This window comes from Pelophylax lessonae (genome assembly GCF_965119305.1).
Source record: "Pelophylax lessonae genome assembly, chromosome: 13".
In the NCBI taxonomy this organism is placed as follows: domain Eukaryota; kingdom Metazoa; phylum Chordata; class Amphibia; order Anura; family Ranidae; genus Pelophylax; species Pelophylax lessonae.
Window position 1 is genome coordinate 126,967,439 of NC_138780.1, and position 20,264 is coordinate 126,987,702.

Below are 20,264 nucleotides of genomic sequence, written 5' to 3' on the forward strand. Positions count from 1 at the left end.
CCCGGGTTACAAACATCTGACTTACAAAGGACTCCTACTTACAAACAGAGGGAGACAGCAGGAAATTAGAGGAAATCTACCCCTAGAAAAAGGTGCCTCCAATAGAGCTTTATCAGCAATCCTTGTTTCTACAAAATTTTCAAAATCCAATTGTCATAGGGACAGAAAGTGAGGAGAAATATTCTGAAAAGGGGCTCAGGCAGCAAAACAAATGTCACAGGGGTGTTAACATTAAAATATTCTTTTTGGCTGGAGCTACACTTAAAAAATGTATGCTTTTGAGATCAAGACTATGTCCAGGCCAGTAAAGTTCCTCCACCCCAAACTCGCTCATCCATGTCTTTATGGACCTTGCTTTGTGCACTGATGCACAGTCATTTTGGAACAGGAAGGGGCCATCCCCAAACTGTTCCCACAAAGTTGGGAGCATGAAACTGTCCAAAATTTCTTGGTATGCTGATGCCTTAAGAGTTCCCTTCACTGGAACTAAGGGGCCAAGCCTAACCCCTGAAAAACAACCCCCACACCAAAATCCCCCCTCCACCAAATGATTTGGACCAGTGCACAAAACAAGTTCCATAAAGACATGGATGAGCGAGTTTGGGGTGGAGGAACTTGACTGGCCTGCACAGAGTCCTGACCTCAACCCAATAGATTACCTTTGGGAGGAATTAGAGCGAAGACTGCGAGCCAGGCCTTCTCATCTACATCAGTGCCTGACCTCACAAAGGAACTTCTGGAAGAATGGTCAAACATTCCCATAGACACACTCCTAAACCTTGTGGGCAGCCTTCCCATAAGAGTTGAAGCTGTTATAACTGCAAAGGGTGGGCCAACTCATTATTAACCCCTATGAACTAAGACTGGGATGCCATAAAAATTCATGTGGGTGTAAATGCAGGTGTCCCAATACTTTTGGTAGTATAGTGTAGCTACTTTTCAACTGAAGAAAAAGGAGAGTGAGTTGCATGTTTGCACAGCTATAAGAAGCCCCTGCACACTGTTCACTTGCTGAATTTAGCTAGAAATGTGTTAGTAGATGCAGTTAGCTAGCCTGCCACTAGATGTCTCTGTTCCCAATATAGTCTATTACTGTATAAGGAAAGTCATAATTGGGTGTTAGGCCCCTTTTAGAGAAAACCTTCCTCTGTAATAGGTTGAGTTAGTGCCCAAATAAATGCCAGGATGGAACGGGACCTGGGAGCCAAACACCCAGAGCTATCCGCATGCAGTCAGCTGCTTTCCAAGGGCCCTTAATGAGGCTGCAATCCCAGGAGAGGTGGTTCAGCACCCAGGAGGAACAGCTGTAGTCATCCTGTCTTTTCCTGTGACATGGAGAGATTGGTATACTAAAGAGGGCACCTAAATTATTCTCAGGGATGGAAGCTGAATGCTGTGAACATAGTATACATGGGCAAAGAGGTGCCAAATCTGTGCTGCTTCCAAGCAGAGGAGAGATGCAAGGGAAGATAGCTTACAGACTGTGTCCCGGCAATCCGTGCCTCAATGACAACTACAGAATGTCTGCCCCTGTGTACGCCGTTCCACACCAGAGAATCCTGTCACTTAATCAATGTGATGTTAGATGTCATGGCCATGTTTGAGAAGTTCCAGTACAGTGCGGAAAATCAATGTCACGTGTGGACATTGCTTTATTCTTGAATATTAAGGCCTATGGGCAGCGATGTCATGAGTGGACCTACGGCCAAGAGTTTGACATAATATTTCGAAGGGCTACAACTAGCAACAGGTGGGTAGCTGTCCTGTCCAATAAGATTTGGGGCAGGGGCTTGCACAGTTTGGTCCAACACACAGCCAATTATATTTCCCCTTACAAATGTCCAATGGTGGACAGAAGGGAAAAGGGAAACAGCACAATTTGTACGTTTTAAATTGGTTGAGCTCATCTCTCTGTTACCCTGTACTTTCCTCCTATCCGCATGTTCCTTGTTAGCACTTAGGCACTGCAGCACAGCTGAATGGCTTCTAGTGCTGTTTCCCCTTCTCCAAGTTCAAGCTCTGCTTTATAGGGGGTGCAAGAAGCTGATACCAGGTCAAATGCAGATACTTATGTTGTTTGCATTTACAAAGGCGCATTTAATTATATTATTTATTATATATTATTTATTAATATATATTATTATTGTATACAGAGCTGCATTATTTTGTGTTTTTTTTTTTATCTGCCCAGAGTTTGGCTTGAAATATGAAAGGGCTGATTAATACAAAATGGTGGAAAAGGTAGAAGGAACCATGGCTGGGAAGAGGGGTGGGCAGAAGAGGCAGCTGCCCTGGACACTGTGGTATCATGTGAGGTGGGGGGGCACCTCCAGGAGATTGGGGGGATTTGCGTTGGGGGGAGGAATTTAGAGGGTGGCAGGGGAAAATAATTGTTCTAGGAGTGAAAATAGGAGTGTGTGCTAGGAATGCGATTTGTGTTGGCAGGGGAGATGGGGGAAGAGGAATTGTGACAGGAGGGAGGATTTGGGGGTTTGTGCCAGAAGTTGTGATATGGTAGAGGGAATTTGTGCTCAGTGGGGATATTTGCTTTTTCTGGGGGAAATTTATTTGTGATAGTAGAGATGATTGAGGGGTATTAATGCAGGGAGGGTAAATTTTGGGGGGAGGGGGGGATTTGTGCTAGGAGGGAGGATTGGGGGGAGAATTTTCACTGGGAGGGGGGATTTAGAGTGGAGGGGAGACTATTTTTGTTTGGAGGGGAAATTTAAGGCGTACTGGGGGGGGGGATTTGTGCTGGGGGGGTTTCGAGAGAGAGAGTATTTGAGCTTGGAGGGGAAACAAAGATTAGTGCTGGCAGGGAAAATTTGTACTGGGAGGAGGAGGAATTTGTTTAGGGGTTAAGCATGCAGATTAGTGCTTGTATTTTTTTTTTTTTTTTTGGGGGGGGGGGTTTATGACACGTAATGTTCATACATCTTTGGGGGGGGGGGCCGGTTTGGTATGTTTGCCCTGGGCACTAGATGACCTTGTCCTGGCACTGGAAGTGATATATATATATATATATATATATATATATATATATATATATATATGACATTTCCTGGCTTCAGTACTTTTATATTAACCGTCCTAGACCAATCGTTTAATTTAGAAAATGAATGTGAAAGCCAGAACTCCAGATTTGTATGCTTGGTCCAGGTCAATGACTCAGAAAGCGCTAAAGCAGTCGGCATGAAAGCCAGGTGGGCAGCATTTCCAAAATAAGAGGTCAATCAGACATAAAATGAACTGGAAATGCTTGTGCTGAAATCTTCTGACCCCCCTAAACTGTTTGCCCCAGGTCTACATAGATCTTCAGTTCTGCTGAGCTGTCTTTTATATAATGTAATGTCAGGCGGTATTGATTGTACAGTATGTGCTACAGCCATTGCATTAAATAGTTTGCAGCAGAAAATGTCAGAGGTCTCGCCAACGCACGGATCGGCCCCTTCTGAAAAGGTCAATACAGTTAGCATTACTGTTATCCATTTTCTGGAAAAGAAACTCCTTCATGTGTGTCTGGTCTTAGTCAGCACTCTCCATGCATTGTAAATGGCAAAAACAGGCCGTGTTTACAGCTATATTCTTCTGGCTCTAGAAGGTGTTTTCATTTAGCCTGTCTTTTCTGCTGTTAATATGAAATGCCATGCGGGTTGTTTTTTTAGTGCACTGTAGAACACAGCCAGGCTTTTTTTTTAAATAATTTTTCAGATATAAATGTAAAGAAGATCAGCTTGTAAAAAAAATAGTCCTATAAATGTTTGTAAAGTATTTTTAAAAAATAACTTCTATGTATAACTTGTACATTTTTATATTATATATTTATAAATTATGTAGGCACATAGACAGCAAAATCAAATATACATGAGAAAAATTGCAGCGCTATGCTTGCAGTTCCAGTGCGTTCCATTTTTCCTGCACTGAACTGTACTGGAACGCTGTAAAACGGATATAAAACGCACTGGAATGCACCGGAACACACCTAAAAGCACCAAAATACCCACTGAAAACACACATGTCCTTATTTAAAGTTAAGAATACAAAGGGGGGAAAATGCACTGGCTCCTGCTGCTCTTAATCTGTCAATCTGTCCAATGAGGAAAGCGACAGCGGCTGGAGCCACTGCGCTCGTGCACATCGCTGGATCGGATCGGCTCGGGTAAGAAAAATGGGGGGGGGGGGCTTCTGGGGAGGAGCTGCAGCACAGAAGGTTTTTCATCTTAGAATGCATTAAGGTAAAAACCTTAAGGCTTTACAACCACTTTAAAAACTAGCAATGTTTCTAATACAATACTTAATGTGATGTCATCCAAGCTAAAATATACCTTCATTCCAGCACTACGCTGTTCTGGAGTTCCCTGTCATCTTCCGCCAGGCTGTTGCCAAGTACCAATCTCCAGACATTTTAATTGGCTGGGCTGAGGTGACATCATTCAGGTAACCAGCATAGCCATAGTATGACATAGGTATGTCTCTTCTGCATTACATCCTATTGCCAAACTTTTTTTTTTTTTTTTTTACTTACAATTCCAATTAAAATACCCACTAAAGTAAAACATATTGTATTCTGACAACTACCTGTATTTGTGATTTATGCCATTAAAGACAGTATTCAATTAATTAATTCCTTTTTGATTTCATATGCCTTTATTCATTACTTTCTCCACAAACCAAGCTGTCCAGCAAATGTTATAGTTGCAGGGGTTGGGATAAACTTACAACCAATAAACATCTTTATTTATATGGTTTAAACTGTTTTTTTTTTCCCAAAAGATAAAAAGATAAAAAGTTCTTACTGCAGTTGTATAAAGCATAACTAAACCCTTAAATTTTATGGTTTCCTGAAACAGTCACATTTAAAGCATGCCGTGCATGACAACGGTTGCTTGTGCTTTTAACTGATTGTCAAGTCATCAGATGGCTGATGTCATAAATGATTTCATGTGCATCGTCATGGCCACTGTAGATCAAACTGAGGCTAAGATGGCAGCTTCCTTGGCTGTAAAGTGTAGGAGGTTTACCTCAACTTTAAATAAGAAGTCTTATTTAGAATTGTATTTTTGTGTTCTCCCAGGAGAAAAAGTACATATTGTACTTTGACCCAACTTTGTATGAGCTGTCTCTAAGCACTTGCCTGAGAAAGCGTCTCAGGAATTCAGGGGAAGGGGAGCTTGACGGCCAAAAAAATGTTTCAGGCTGGAGGTCACCACTTTTATTAGTTCTTTTACCCAAATACCTAATATTTGTAATCCTTAAGGCTCCGTTCACATGTTAGCGTATGGATCACGGGCAGAACCGCCACGGTTCCGCCCGTGATCCGTAGATTATTGCAAATCGCGGGACGCCTGTGCGTTGCCCGTTGATTTGCAATAGACCCCCAAACGCTGAGCGATGTTGCCGCGATTTCCGCCTGCCGAATCGCGGTAACATCGCGCAAAAAAAATCGCGGGACGCATTACGACCAAAAAAGTACAAGAGCTTCTTTGGATCGTATTGCGTCCCACGATTTTTTTTGCGTGATGTTACCGCGATTCGGCAGGCGGAAATCGCGGCAACATCGCTCAGCGTTTGGGGGTCTATTGCAAATCAACGGGCAACGCACAGGCGTCCCGCGATTTGCAATAATCTCCGGATCGCGGGCGGAACCGCGGCGGTTCTGCCCGTGATCCATACGCTAACATGTGAACGGAGCCTTAAGGTGCCTCCTTGGGTATATTGATGATGAATCTCTTCTCAAAAACACACAACTTTCTTTACGCATACCGGTAGTTATGTTTTACGCTAAAATATACATCATTATGAAATGGATATTCAACCCCCCTCCACCCACTAAACCTTTTTGGCTTACCTTTGTTAGCCAAGCTCTCTGATTATATAAATTAACGTATGAGGCTAGAGGCTGCCCCCGTAAATTCAATAACATTTGGAATCTATAGGTAAGTTCGGATTGCACTATACCCTCTACTAAAATCATAAAATCATACTAGCCAAAGATAAGGATTCACTGTAAATCCCTTCATTTCTTACTGATTAAATGCGTTTCAATATACCAATGTTTTGATACCTTGACCTCTTTATCTGTGATTGAGTATAAGATGTATGAATATTACCTTTTTTATTGATCTATATATAATAAATGTACATGTTGTATGTTGCATATAATGATATTTGAGCACTGTTTGCACTATTTCCTCAGTTTTTGTTCTTTTGTGCCCTTTATTTTGTGTACAATAAAGTTACCCTTTAAAAAAAAAATGTTCCAGGCAAGTATGCAAGTGCTTGGAGATGGAAAAAAGTGGCGTCAGTCAAAAGAGTCAGTCTCCTTGCTAGCTGCCTTGTCGAATGGCCATGGGGATAAGAGGGTTGCCTTGTCTGACCTCACAGCTAGCCTTGGTTAGAAGAAAAGGAAGATGGAACTAGGTATAACATGTACCCCAGGGAACAGAACACATTAATAAATATAGAATTTTCCTTAAAATTCTGTTAGCTTGAGTTAGGCTTTTGTTTGTCACTTACTTTAAATCCATCTGAAAGTACAAGTCTATGCAAGACTACCCTATATACAGGGTGACAATCATGGGCGTCCACAAGGAGGGGGGCTAGGGGGGGCAAGTGCCCCCCCTGGAATTAGGGATCAGCAAGGTGTCCGCACACCAACAAACTTTTTTCTGTGTCTGCTGCTCTCGGACTCACTGAGACCATTCCTCCCTCACCCCCGATGCGATGGCTCGCGCTCGGCCACTCAGGTCCAGTCCCTCCTGTGTATTGTGAAGAGAGAGATGTAGATCCGGCCAGCGCCGACCACTCAAGTGGAGTGGTGGGGGAGTCCCGCCTGCATTTGCAGTGATCTTTGGGACTGTCTAGGGGAGGGACTGTGCTGTCCAGCAGCCACCCAGTGTGGAAGAAAGAACAGGAGAATAGGCAGGCAGCCTGAGCCAAAGAGGAGTAGGAAGCAAGGAGGACTCGTGGAGTGGAAAATATATATATATATATTCTTTGCAGCGGGAGACGCTGGAGATCCTGGAGTTTGGTGCTCTAGGAAAACCTGGGGATTCTATTCTATATACAGGTGAAAAAGGGTAAGAGTAAGAAGACTAAGTAAAGGATCATGTATTCTATGGGGGACCTGCCCTGGCCTGGCCTGCTCTAAAGGGGATCTATATGGGGGACCCTGGCCTGGCCTGCTCTGAAGGGGAACTATATGGGGGGACCCTGGCCTGGCCTGCTCTAAAGGGGATCTATATAAGGGAACCCTGGCCTGCTCTAAAGAGGATCTATATGGGGGACCCTGGTCTGGTCTGGTCTGCTCTAAAGGGGGGTCTATATGGGGGACCCTGCCCTGGCCTGCTCTAAAGGGGGATCTATGTAGGGGACCCTGGCTTGGTCTGCTCTAAAGGGGGATCTATGTAGGGGACCCTGGCCTGGCCTGCTCTAAAGGGGGATCTATAGGGATCCTGGCCTGCTCTAAAGGGGGATCTATGGGGACCCTGGCCTGGCCTTTTCTAAAAGGGGTTCTATGGGAGCAAAAAGGAGCGGAGCATGGGTGACCTTAAAATGATGCCCCCCCCAAAAAAAAAAGTTCTGTGGATGCCCATTTTGACAATGCTTTTGTCATTTTACTACAGCACAAAAAGCACTGTCACTCTGTTAAAGGAAGTGGAACATCAAGTACTGGCAGGATCAACAGGTAATATAGCTATATAGGAGACTCAGAAAATCACAAACTGATGTGTTGATACATTTGATAAAACTCAGCAAACATGTCAATTCTGCTTTTAAGTTCTTGAACTTTAATTTTCTACTCTGCTAAAATGACCATTGGGAAATTATCGGTTGCTTTGAAAAACACTGATGCTGGATTTCTTCAGGCTTTAAATTTGCCAAAAAGACTTACAAGAGCAAAGTACTACTGTGTCTTTCCTGTATATATTCTGATGCTTAGGTTTAGCACCCTAAATTTCTGTTTATCCCCATCCACTGCCACTTTTCCATCAATCATTGGGATATTTTCTTTTATCATGCAGCTGCAGCCAGCAGCTCATCATGTCCAGCCCATCAATCAACGCGTCCAAACCACAACAGCTCTGCAAAATGCTGAAACTGCTGTATGTAAGGTGCTTTTCTATTACAATGTGTTTCCATGGCTTGCCAGAACTGGAAAAGGAAACTACAAACACACATCTGTGACCTCTGCTTCAGCCATTATTCATTTGCTTTCATTCTTTGATAGATTATGCTGGACAGCTGTTTTTATTCCGTTCAATCCATGGCAAAATGCATGGCCTAATCTCACACCTACAGCAGATTCTATGCCAGGTTTGACTACCTCCGCCTGATGTCTGGAAATACTGATTCAGGACAATGATGCTCAGGTTTTCTCAAGATAAAAGTACCTAGGCGAAGGCAATACAGGTCAATTTTAATTTGGAGACTAAAAAGAAATCTATCAGTACAAAAATGAAGGCTATTTTTGAACATGGAAAAATGAAGACTCATGTTTTCATTTAGTACCATGAAGGAAAGGGAAATATGCACTATAAAAAGAGTAAATAAAAATAATAGTAGAAAAAAATGATATATATATATATATATATACAGTATATATTCTGGTGTGTATATTTATATATATATATATATATATATATATCTCTGTGTGTGTGTGTATGCACGCTATATTGTAAATGTATTGGGACGCCTGCCTTTAAATTTATATCTTTATTAGTGATTTTTTATATATACATACATTTCAAACAAACATTGTCATGATCTGACCAAACCCCACCCCCCTTACCTCCCCCTCCCTCCTCCCCCCAATTAAACCAAAAAAAAACCAAAAAAAACTAAAAGAAAGTTTTTATACTTTTATACACTCATTCCCAACATTTCTTCGTATGAAGATGTATTCCATACTATATTACCGTACGCCAGAAGGGGTATGGGGACCGTCCCACCGCAGCCTGGACCAGGCTCCGCCCAGGATGACCCTCTCTTAAACTCCCTTTAAGAAGAATTGGCTTCCAAGTATTGCACCCAGGGTCTCCATCTCAACTTAACTTGATCCTCTGAATTTCCCAATATGGCGGACAGTTCTTCCATCTTAAAAATCTCGTTGACCTTCCCACACCACAACTCGTAAGTTGGGATCACTGTCTGTTTCCAAAAAATAGGTATGCATGCCCTTGCTGCATTCAACAGACGCAGAGTCAGGGACTTCCTGTAGCTCCGCACTGAGCTTCCTGTCAAATGCAGCAAGCACAACGCGGGGTCCTCTAGTATATCCACGTTGGCTATATGTTTTATAGCCACTGCTATCTTATTCCAAAATGGCTGCACTCTTTTACATCCCCAAAAAATATGTACCATATTTCCATCCTCCAATCCACACCGCCAGCATTTTCCTGAGACCGCCTCTTTTATTCTGTGTAATAGTGATGGGACTCTATACCATCTGGTTAGAATTTTATACCCTGTCTCTTGGATCTTACAATCTAGTGACGATTGGTGAACTAATCTCAGGATCTTATTTATCTACTCTTTTGACCACACAGTGTTTAACTCCTGCTCCCATTTTTGGATAAACGGCAATTGTTGGTCTCCCTCATCTTCTGACAATTGTGTATAGAACCTTGAGATCAGATGGCCCGTCGCTTTACCTGTTCTACACATATTTTCCAGGTCTGTTAGCTCTCGTGGTGCGTACCCTTTCTGCCGAACTGATCTAATATAAATATACAACTGCTAAAGGCTGAAATAATCTAGCGATTCTCCTGCACCTGTCCTAAGTTCTTCTAGGGAGGGCATAGGCCCATTTTGCCATATATCACCTAGGCGCCTTTTACCATTCTGAGCCCACCTACGGAGTCTGGCATTTATACACCCCGGGGGAAAATCCGGGTTCCCCAAGATCGGTGTCATCGGAGATATACCCGGGGCTACCCTCCAATGCGACTGAATTCTCTTAGTTTCTTTTATAGTCGCTCCCACTGTAGGATGTTTGAGAATAGCGTCTTTTGATTCGAACACCGACCATGGGGCTGGGGGGGTTAGCTGACCTGATTCCTCATTCTCTAAATCCACCCATCGTTTGGTAAGTTTATTGCAGTGCCAGTCTACCACCCTTACTATATGGACCACCCTGTAATATCTCAGGATATCTGGTAATCCCATCCCACCTCTTACTTTGGGTAAGGCCAACGTCTGCATCTTAATTCTCGGGGATTTGTTTGCCCAAATATAGGCGCGGAGTATGCCATTGATTGATTGAAAGAATTCTTTTGGAACTGCTATTGGAATTGTCTGCATTAAATACAAAATACGGGGTAACACATTCATTTTAATAACGCTACAGCGCCCAAACCACGTCACTGCCAACAGCTGCCATATTCTAAGATCTGCTTTAATCTTTCCTACAAGCGGAAGGTAATTCTTTCTATAGAGATCCGCGGGATCTGCCGTTAACTGTATCCCTAAGTATTTCAGCGTATCTGAGGCCCATTGAAACGGGAATGCTGTTCGAAGTGCTCTCTCTTCTTGGTCAGACAACGATATGTTGAGTGCTGCTGATTTAGTTACATTAATTTTATAATTAGAGAACCCACTGTATGTTTTCAGGGCGTCTAGAATATTTGGTAATGAAAGAGAAGGGTTAGTAGCAAAAAACAGCAGGTCATCCGCAAACGCGGCCACCTTGTGTTGTTACCCCCCGCTTTGGATTCCCGCTATATCCGGAGAACTCCGAATTCTGCACAATAGGGGTTCCAGACACAACACGAATATAAGCGGGGATAGAGGGCACCCCTGCCGTGTGCCATTAGAGATAGGGAAGTAACTCGACCTCCATTCATTTACCCTAACCGCAGCCGTAGGGACCGTATAAAGTGCCAGTATAAATTGCAGCATTTGTGGTCCCAGGCCTATGTATGACAGGGTGGCCCGGATAAAATCCCACGCCACCCTGTCAAAGGCCTTTTCCGCATCTGCTGCGAAGAGAACCATCTTCTTCCGTGATGTACATGCCCGATGTATTAAATCTATGGCTCGGATTGTATTGTCCCTGGCCTCCCGGGTAGGAATAAAGCCCACTTGGTCGAAATGGACCAAGTCTGCCATATATGGTAAGAGCCGATTTGCTAATATTCTTGCGTATAGTTTCGTGTCTACATTTATCAAAGATATCGGGCGATAGCTGCCGCAACACAGGGGATCCTTCTCCTCTTTAAGTATTAGAGTAATGTGCGCCCGTAAAGAATCCAACGGGAACGCCGCTCTTCTTCCCACTTCATTGAAATGTGATAGTAGGGGGTTCTTTAAACGCTCCCCAAATTTCTTGTAATAACTTAAAGTAAAGCCATCTGGGCCAGGTGCCTTATGTGCCTTGGTCTGTGAAATCGCAGCGGCCAGCTCTTCCCCCGATATCTCGCCTTCCAAAGTCAGTACTTGGTCCTCTGAAAGTGTACGCATGCCCGAGTCTCGTAAATACTCCTCTATCTGCTCCCCCTTTTCTGGACTTTTCTTGCTCCCTATTTCCGGTAGGTTATATAGTGACCGATAGAAAGAGCAGAACTCTTCTGCTATGTCAGCTGAAGTGTGAACCTCCCCACCTTTTGTATTTCTAAGACGTAAAATTTGAGTTCGTCTTTTTGGGCCCCTCAATGCTCGTGCCAGCATCGCCCCTGGTTTATTTGCGTATTCATACAGGTGTCTTTTCAACCATAACATATTTCGTACTGTCTTTTGGAAAAGTATCTGATTCAATTCCTCTCTTACCCGCATGAGAGGGATCAAGTGAGCTTCCGCAAGCGTTCTCTTATGCTGTCTACTCAGATGTTCAATTTTAGTTAGATATTCTCTCATTTTCACCTCTCGCTCTCTTTTACGCTGTGCACCCAACTGTATCAGAACCCCTCTTATCACGCACTTGTGCGCTTCCCAGATCGTGGAAGGTGAGAGCGACTCCGATGTATTTTCCAAAAAGTAGTTATGTAACACCTCCTCTATCTTCCCCTCCGTTTCCGAGGATTGTAATAAGGCCTCATTTATGCGCCATGATCTTGGACTACAGTTTTTTGATTCCCACTCTATACTCACATACACCGGAAAATGGTCAGAGATTGAAAAATCTCCGATATCTGAGTCTGTCACTAACGGCAGGTCTGCCTGGGTAACCAGGATTCTGTCTATCCTACTATATGCCTTGTGGATTGGAGAATAGAAAGTGTAATTTCTCTCCCCTGGGTGCATCAACCTCCATGGGTCGATGAGGCCCAGGAGGGAGATCTCTTTTTGTAGCCTTCGTAATTTAGCAAATGACATATATGAACTTCTTTTGGAGGTATCCAACAGAGGTTCTGGGGCATAATTAAAGTCACCTCCCATCACTAAGTGCCCTTCCCGGAATTCCAAGACAACTGGAATCATTTTCTGTAAAAACATTACATGCTCATAGTTGGGAAAATAGACATTTACGAGGGTTACCTCGACCCGTCCTATCCACCCCTTCACCAACACGAACCTACCCATTGGGTCAGCCAATTCTTCTTTCAGGGTCCAATTCATAGCACTTGATATTAAAATGCTCACACCCTTTGATTTAGCAATAGGGGATGTAGCGTGGTAAACCCATGGAAAGTCTTTATTGTACAATTTTGGTACTGCATCTTTGCCGAAGTAGGTCTCCTGAATGAAAGCTATTTGTGTAGCATCTCGTTTTAGATCTCCCATAAGTCTCCTACGCTTCTGTGGGGTTGATAGTCCCCTCACATTATAGGTCGTAATCTTACAACCTGCTGCCCCCCCCCCTGGGTCGCCCCACCTCCAGCCACCATTGTGGAACGGTCCCCTGCCCCCTATGGCCACACAACCTATGCGAGAAAAAAAAAAAAAAATAAAAAAATAATTAAAAAAATTAGTAAAAAAAAAAAAAAAATTTGACAAGAAAAGAAACCCCCCTCCACCCACACAAGTATGTATATACTGTTTAATACCCACTACCCCTACCCCCCTGTAATGGTTATCTAAACCAGCGCAACCAGGCGCTATCTACTGAGGGGGCCGTGGTTCCCAAAACCCCGCGAGCAAGCCACTGTACCTGGACACTCTCTTTCAAGAACACAAGAGGGAAGAAAAAAGAAGAAAAGGCTGGGCTCCAAAAATTGGAGCTAAGAAAATGGGCTCTACTCCCTCTCACCCCTACCGTGGTGGTAAGGATGTAGTCCCTATCTTATCCCTGGCAGACAGTAAAACTATAAATTTAAAGTGTCCAGCTAGAGGAGCTCTAACTCGGCGGACGATCGCCTCCCTTCACATAATGTCAATGTCCTACTCCCCCCCCCCCGCCCCAGAGACCCCCTCTTACGCCTCCCGATCTAGTCAAACTACCCCGAGCCAGGTCGCAGATAAAGGGGACTTAATTGCTACATGGTCAGATCCCTTGCTTGTGCCTTCTACTCCTATCACTCTATGGATTCCCCTCCCCCCATCTCCCTTCCTGAGGGCCCCGGGGCCCCCTCACCCCCCCCCCCCTTCTGCAAAACATCTACCCTCCCCTCAACTCCATCTTAACCCTTCAGACTTGCGCTAGGTCCTGGGAGGATCTCTCTTACTCACTTCTAGTTGCTATTAACCATAACTATTCCCTGAGTCACTATATCCTCTGTATACACCCTAATAGTGATTTAAATTCGGTATTATTAAGTCTCACATATCTTCTTTTTTATGTCTTAAGCGTGTCCCGCACGAAGTGAGGGAACACTCTCTAATTACCTCTACCTCAGTGCCCCCTTCCCTCTTAACCCTTAAGATCGTGCTCCGGCCCTCCATGGCTGGCGGGGGCACGAATAGAAACAAAAAAAAAAAATTAAAAAAAAAAGGGACGCCTGCCTTTAAATGCACATCAACTTTAATGGCATCCCAGTCTTAAGCCTCGTACACACGCCGCGATTATCGGCCGACCGATCGTCCGACTTTTGTCCAAGTTGTGTTTAGTTGGTTGGAATGTGCCTAGAATGCACACGAATTTTCTCGGCCAAAAAAATTCTACTTCAGAAGTGATGTCATGTGTTGGTTTGTTTTCTTTGTGTTTTTTTCTTCACTGAGCATGCCCAGACTTGCTCATCAAATTTTTCCCTGTCGAAATCTGTACTGACTGCACGAAAATCGGCCGTTGTGTTGTGTTTTGTGCCAACAAAAATTTTATAGTATGCTCACCAGATTTTTTTCGGCCGAAAAGTTGGAGTTGGTTGTCGGAAGCATCATACTAACAAGCCGAAAATCGGCAGATCGGACGTTGGCCAAAAATTCCCTGCCAATTTTCGACGCGTGTGTATGGGGCTTTAGTCTATAGGGTTCAGTATTGAGTTGGTCCACCCCTTGCAGCTATAACACCTTCAACTCTTCTGGGAAGGCTGTCCACAAGGTTTAGGAGTGTGTCTATGGGAATGTTTGACCATTCTTCCTGAAGCACATTTGTAAGGTCAGGCAATGATGTTGGACAAGAAAGTCTGGCTTGCAGTCTCAACTGTAATTTATCCCAAAGGTGTTCTATCTAGTTGAGGTCAGGACCCTATGTAGGCCAGTCAAGTTTCTCCACCCCAAACTCACTCATCCATGTTTTTTGGACCTTGTTTTGTGCACTGCTCCAAATCATTTGGTGGGGGGGGGGGGATTATGGTGTTGGGTTGTTTTTCAGGGGTTGGGCTTGGCCTCTTAGTTCCAGTGAAGGGAACTCTTAAGGTGTCAGCATACCAAGACATTTTGTACAATTTCATGCTCCCAACTTTCTGGGAACAGTTTGGAGATGGCCCCTTCCTGTTCCAACATGACTGCGCACCAGTGCACAAACAAGGTCCATAATGGATGAGCAAGTTTGGGGTGGAGGAATTTGGCCTGACCTTACAAATGCGTTTCTGGAAGAATGGTCAAACATTCCCACAGACACATTCCCCACACACTACTAAACTACTAAATCTTGTGGGCAGCTTTCCCACAAGAGTTGAAGCTTTTACAGCTGCAAAGGATGGGCCAACTCAATATTGAACCCTACGGACTAAGACTGGGATGCTATTTAATTTCATGTGCGTGTAAAGGCAGGCATCCCAACACTTTTGCAAGACAGCGAAGTTGACCGTGCCAAGATAGTGTAACGCTCCTGCGTTTTTATATGGTGTGGATTTTCAGCTGCAGAAATAGTTCCATGTCAGTAGCCATGTAAGAGATATGCTGAGATACCATTCCCAACCTCAATGACTCATCATGTGTGGAAGGTCTTATTTCAGCCAGTAAATACACACAATTAGCAAGCTGGTTCTTAGAGTGACTTTATGCATGTGGTAACACAATGATGAAGGTTGAGGGATAGGTTGAGTGGAGGTGGTAGGTGATAGACACTTGAAGGTGAGACAGTAGCAGATGGATGCAGGAAGGTTTAGCAATGTTGTATGATAGCAGATGATAGAATAGCAGGTGGACATACAAAAGAGATCAACCCAGTGCAGAAAAGTAGCAGTAGTCTCAAGAGCTAGCAATCTAGTTTATGCAGATGTGATAAACAGTCTCTACTATGCAGAGCTAGATAGTGTAAGCTTAGTATAAGTTTATAGAGAATTCCCCTGCGGGGTACTTAGCACTATTAGCGATACAGCCGAAGGGTGGTTCAGGAGAGGCGGATGATCCAGTAGCGGGATACAGGGATCAGCGCAGCGAGGTTCCGTCAGCGAAGTAAGCTTGCAAGCATGGAAGCTTCAAGCAAGGTTAGCATCCAGATAAGGGTGTTTGAACGAACACATGTGAGTGAGAACCGACGCCTTAAATAGCCATCTAGTCCGGCGCTGAGTGATGACAGCTCCAGTCTTAAAGGTGTATGCGCACCTTTCCAAAAGTAAATGGTAAGGCGCATACACTTGTGGAAAGTGTAATTTAGGGTACCAAAAGGTACCGGAACATTACAATACCCCCCCTTAAGGCCTGCTCCTGAAGGCCTCTGGAGCTGGTTTGTCTGGGTATCTCGCATGAAAATTGCGGATTAATCTAGGGGCATGTATGTCAGAGGTGTTTAGCCAGGTGTCGTCTTGGGGCCCATAGTTCTTCTATCTAACCAAGTACTGAAGTCTTCTTCTGTAGATACGAGAATCCAGAATCTCTTTTATCTCGTATTCTTCTCCACCTTCAACTTGTACAGGAGAGGGAGGTGGAATATTAGGCCTTATTCCTTGGTCCGGAACATGGGGTTTTAGTAGCGACACATGGAAAATGGGATGGATTTTTAGGTCCATTGGCAATGTAAGCTGCACTGCAGCTTTTCCAATAAGTTTCTTGATTGGGAAAGGTCCCAAGAACAGAGGTCCAAGCTTTTTGCTAGGGATCTTCAGTCTCAAGTTTTTTGTTGAGAGCCAAACGAGGTCCCCGATAGTATACTGTGGAGAAGGTCTTCTACGAAGATCATAGTACTTCTTTTGTTGACTGTGAGCGTGTGCAATGGTAGTATTTAGTAAACCCAGAGAATCCTTTATTTGGGAAAGATAGTCTGAGGCTACTGGGTTATTTGATGGAAGGATGCGTGGAGGGAAAATAGAGGGATGGAACCCATAGTTCAAGTAGAACGGACTCTGCTTGGTTGTACTGTGAGTTGCGTTGTTGTAGGCAAATTCTGCCAGGGGGAGAAGATCCAACCAATCATCCTGTTGGTAAGAAGTGTAACAACGTAAATACTGCTCGATGCATTGGTTGACTCTTTCAGTCTGTCCGTTGGTCTGCGGATGGTAAGGAGAAGTGAGCTTCCGCTCAATCCGTAGTATGTGACATAGTTCTTGCCAGAATTTAGAAATAAATTTGGATCCACGGTCAGACAAAAGAGTTTTTGGGATACCATGTAATCTGAAGACATGTTTCATCAGGAGTTCTGCCGTTTGTTTGGACGAAGGTAGTCTGCGAATAGCAATGAAATGTGCCATCTTTGTCAGATGGTCCACTGACACCAAGATGGTATTAAATCCTTTGGAAGGAGGCAATTCTACGATGAAGTCCAATGACAGAACCTCCCATGGAGTTTGGGGTATTGGTAGACTGCATAGTAGACCGGATGGTCTTGTAGTGTCAATTTTGGACCTGGCACAGACATTGCATGAAGAGACGAATTTTTGTATAGATGTTTTCATGTCAGGCCACCAGAATTGCCGAGAAATCAAATTGAAAGTCTTTGTCATACCCATATGTCCTGCCATAGGCACATCATGCGATAATTCCAAGATCTTGGTGCGTAGGGTAGGTGGTATGTAAAGTTTGTCGTTGTAGTAGAGGAAGCCTTCTGCATCGGTAGTTAGTTGTGGTGGGGGTGAATCCAACCTTATACCATGCAGAACCTCTTCCTTCAAGGAACGGACAACTCCAATAATGCGTTTGTGAGGTATTATAGGAACGGAAGGAATTTCAAAGTAGTTTTCTTCAGTTAGTCGTGATAGTGCATCCGCCTTTTTGTTCTTATCTGCAGGTGTGTAGGTCACTAGGAAGTTAAACCTTAGAAAGAATAGTGACCATCGTACCTGTCGATGCGAGAGAGTTTTGCTAGTCTGAAGATATTGGAGGTTTTTATGGTCCGTGTATATAATTATTGGTAATTGGGTGCCTTCGAGTAAATGTCGCCAATTCTCCAGAGCCAATTTTATAGCAAGCAGTTCCTTCTCACCCACGGGGTAATTTATCTCGGGACTGCTCAGGGATTTAGAAAAAAAGGCGACTGGATGAAGTGGTGAAGTGGGGGTAGGTCGTTGGGAGAGTATTGCTTCTACTGCCAGGTTTGACGCATCTACCTCCAGAATGTATTGGAGGGATGGGTCTGGATGGCGTAATATGGGAGCGGAAGTAAACCTTGTCTTTAACAAGTGGAAACCTTATTTGCTTCTTCTGACCATTTAAATGGTATTTTTATGCTAGTGAGCTGTGTGAGGGGTCTCACAATAGCAGAAAAGTTTTTTATGAACTTCCTGTAGAAATTTGAAAATCCCAGGAATCGCTGTAGCGCCTTGCGTGTAGTTGGTGTAGGCCAATCCTGAATGCAGGATATTTTACTCATGTCCATCTCGATTCCTGTTTTGGATATGATGTAGCCTAGAAAGAGTACCTCATCTTTATGGAACAAGCATTTCTTCAGCTTCACATAAAGATTATGTGCAAGCAATCTCGATAATACAAGTCTTACATGTCTTATGTGTTCAGACAGGGTCCGTGAATATATAAGTATATCGTCCAGATATACCACAACACAGACATCTAGTAAGTCTTTAAAAATATCGTTTATAAATCGTTGGAAAACTGCAGGGGCATTGCATAGGCCGAATGGCATCACAAGATATTCGAACAATCCGTATCTAGTTCTGAACGCAGTCTTCCACTCGTGTCCATCACGGATTCGAATGAGATTGTATGCTCCTTTCAGGTCTAATTTTGAAAAATAGGTAGCTCCACGCACCTGCTCAATGAGCTCAGGGATAAGCGGTAGAGGATAGCGATCTTTTATTGTGATAGCATTCAATTTCCTGTAGTCGATGATAGGTCTGAGACTTGAATCTTTATTGCGAACAAAAAAGAGTCCTGCTGCTGTGGAAGAAGTGGAAGGTCTAATAAAACCTTTTTCCAAGTTCTCATCCAAATAGGTTTTGAGATGGGCAAGTTCATCCCGGATAAACATGACCGAACGGCAATTTGCTATTTGGGAGTAGATCAATGCTACAATCATAGTCTCGATGAGGAGGTAATGCTTGAGCATTTTTCTCAAGAAAAACCTCAGAAAGATCCTGATAACATAGTGGTGCAATCTCATCTGTCACCACAGACAGAATCTTCCCGGAAAACGGGAGGTTACACGTTTCCTCGCAATAACAAGAAGGGAAGGTCAAGGACCGTTTCTTCCAATCTATGGTTGGTTGGTGTGTGTGCAACCAGGGAAGTCCCAACACAATGGGAAAGTGGGGTGATGGTATTAAATCGAAGGTAGAAGTCTGCAAAAAGGTGTCCGATAATATTAAAAGGCAAAGTAATATATTCAAACACTAGCAGCGCTATAAAAACGAACTGAAGAATAAAATCCAAAGTCCTTAAATTGAAATTTCCAGGTCATGTGGTAGGTTGGTTAGACACAATCCTTTATCCCAGGAAGGGTGTGAGGGGTCCTGACCGTAGCACCAGATTTCCACCACCACTTTGTGCACCCCCCCTATTCTTAAAACTCACCAGAGGATGGTGAATCAAGATCCTTCAAGGGACTCCACCACTAGATTACAGCATTGGACACTGGACCACTTTTCCTCTATTAGCTGTACAATCTCCTCCGTTGCCAACAGACCATGTAAGTGAACAGAGTGGGGCGACAATAGTGTAATTCCGCCAATGACGTTTATTAAACACTAAAAACAACAAACTGTAGCCCCTCTCCCCTCAGGATGTCTACTTACAGGAGGTAGCATATAGTGAAGGCATTGAGTAAAATGTAGATTCCGCTGGATCACTCTGTACCAAACCTTGTACAATCTGGAAAGAGCTCCAGCGTGTATGTAGATGTCCTTATGCGACCGCGCACAACGGCGCTTCTCAAAGGTAGAAGTCTCCCTATGAGACTCGTTAATAGTGACTAGTGCTTGTGTCTGATTGGTGATCAGAGCAGAGGATAACGGAACACCGGTAATAATACTTACTGAGACAGGTTTGAGTTTAGAAATAATAGGAATTTTATTTAAAGCAGCAAAACATATATCCATATAATTTCCACAAGATCCTGTGTCAATCATGGCCTTAGTAGTAATCCTGTTCTGGTCCCACTGTAATGTCAGAAAAACAGAAATGTAGGGGTTAGTGAATGAAGTTGTCAATCCTCCTAGGGAGACATGTGAACACTCACCCTTCTTTTTGTTGACTAGGGGACAGACGTTTATCTTGTGATCCGGGGATGCACAGTACAAGCAGAGATTTTCATTTCGTCTTTTGGCTTTTTCCATAGTTGATAGCGGTGGGCGTATGGTTCCTACCTCCATAGGAACGGCCAGACTCCGAGAGGAAACGGAAAATGTCATTCCCATCTTTTCAGTCTTTCTTTCTCGTAGTCTTCTATCTATGGTAATACTGAGTTGTATTAATGCATCCAGGGTTTTTGGCAGATCCGCTCGGGCGAGCTCGTCCTTAACGGCTTCTGATAGGCCAAGCCTAAATTGGGTTTTCAGAGATGCATCATTCCATTCTGAATCAAGGGTCCATCTCTTGAACTCTGCGACAAAGTCTTC

The 20,264-nt window shown here is 43.7% G+C and overlaps 1 protein-coding gene across 1 annotated transcript in view; it reads right to left on the bottom strand.

Annotated features, from left to right (window-relative positions):
* Window positions 1-20,264, bottom strand: part of LOC309569605 (deubiquitinase DESI2-like) — a 167,916-nt gene that overhangs the window by 58,702 nt on the left and 88,950 nt on the right. The gene's annotated exons all lie outside the window — the stretch shown is intronic.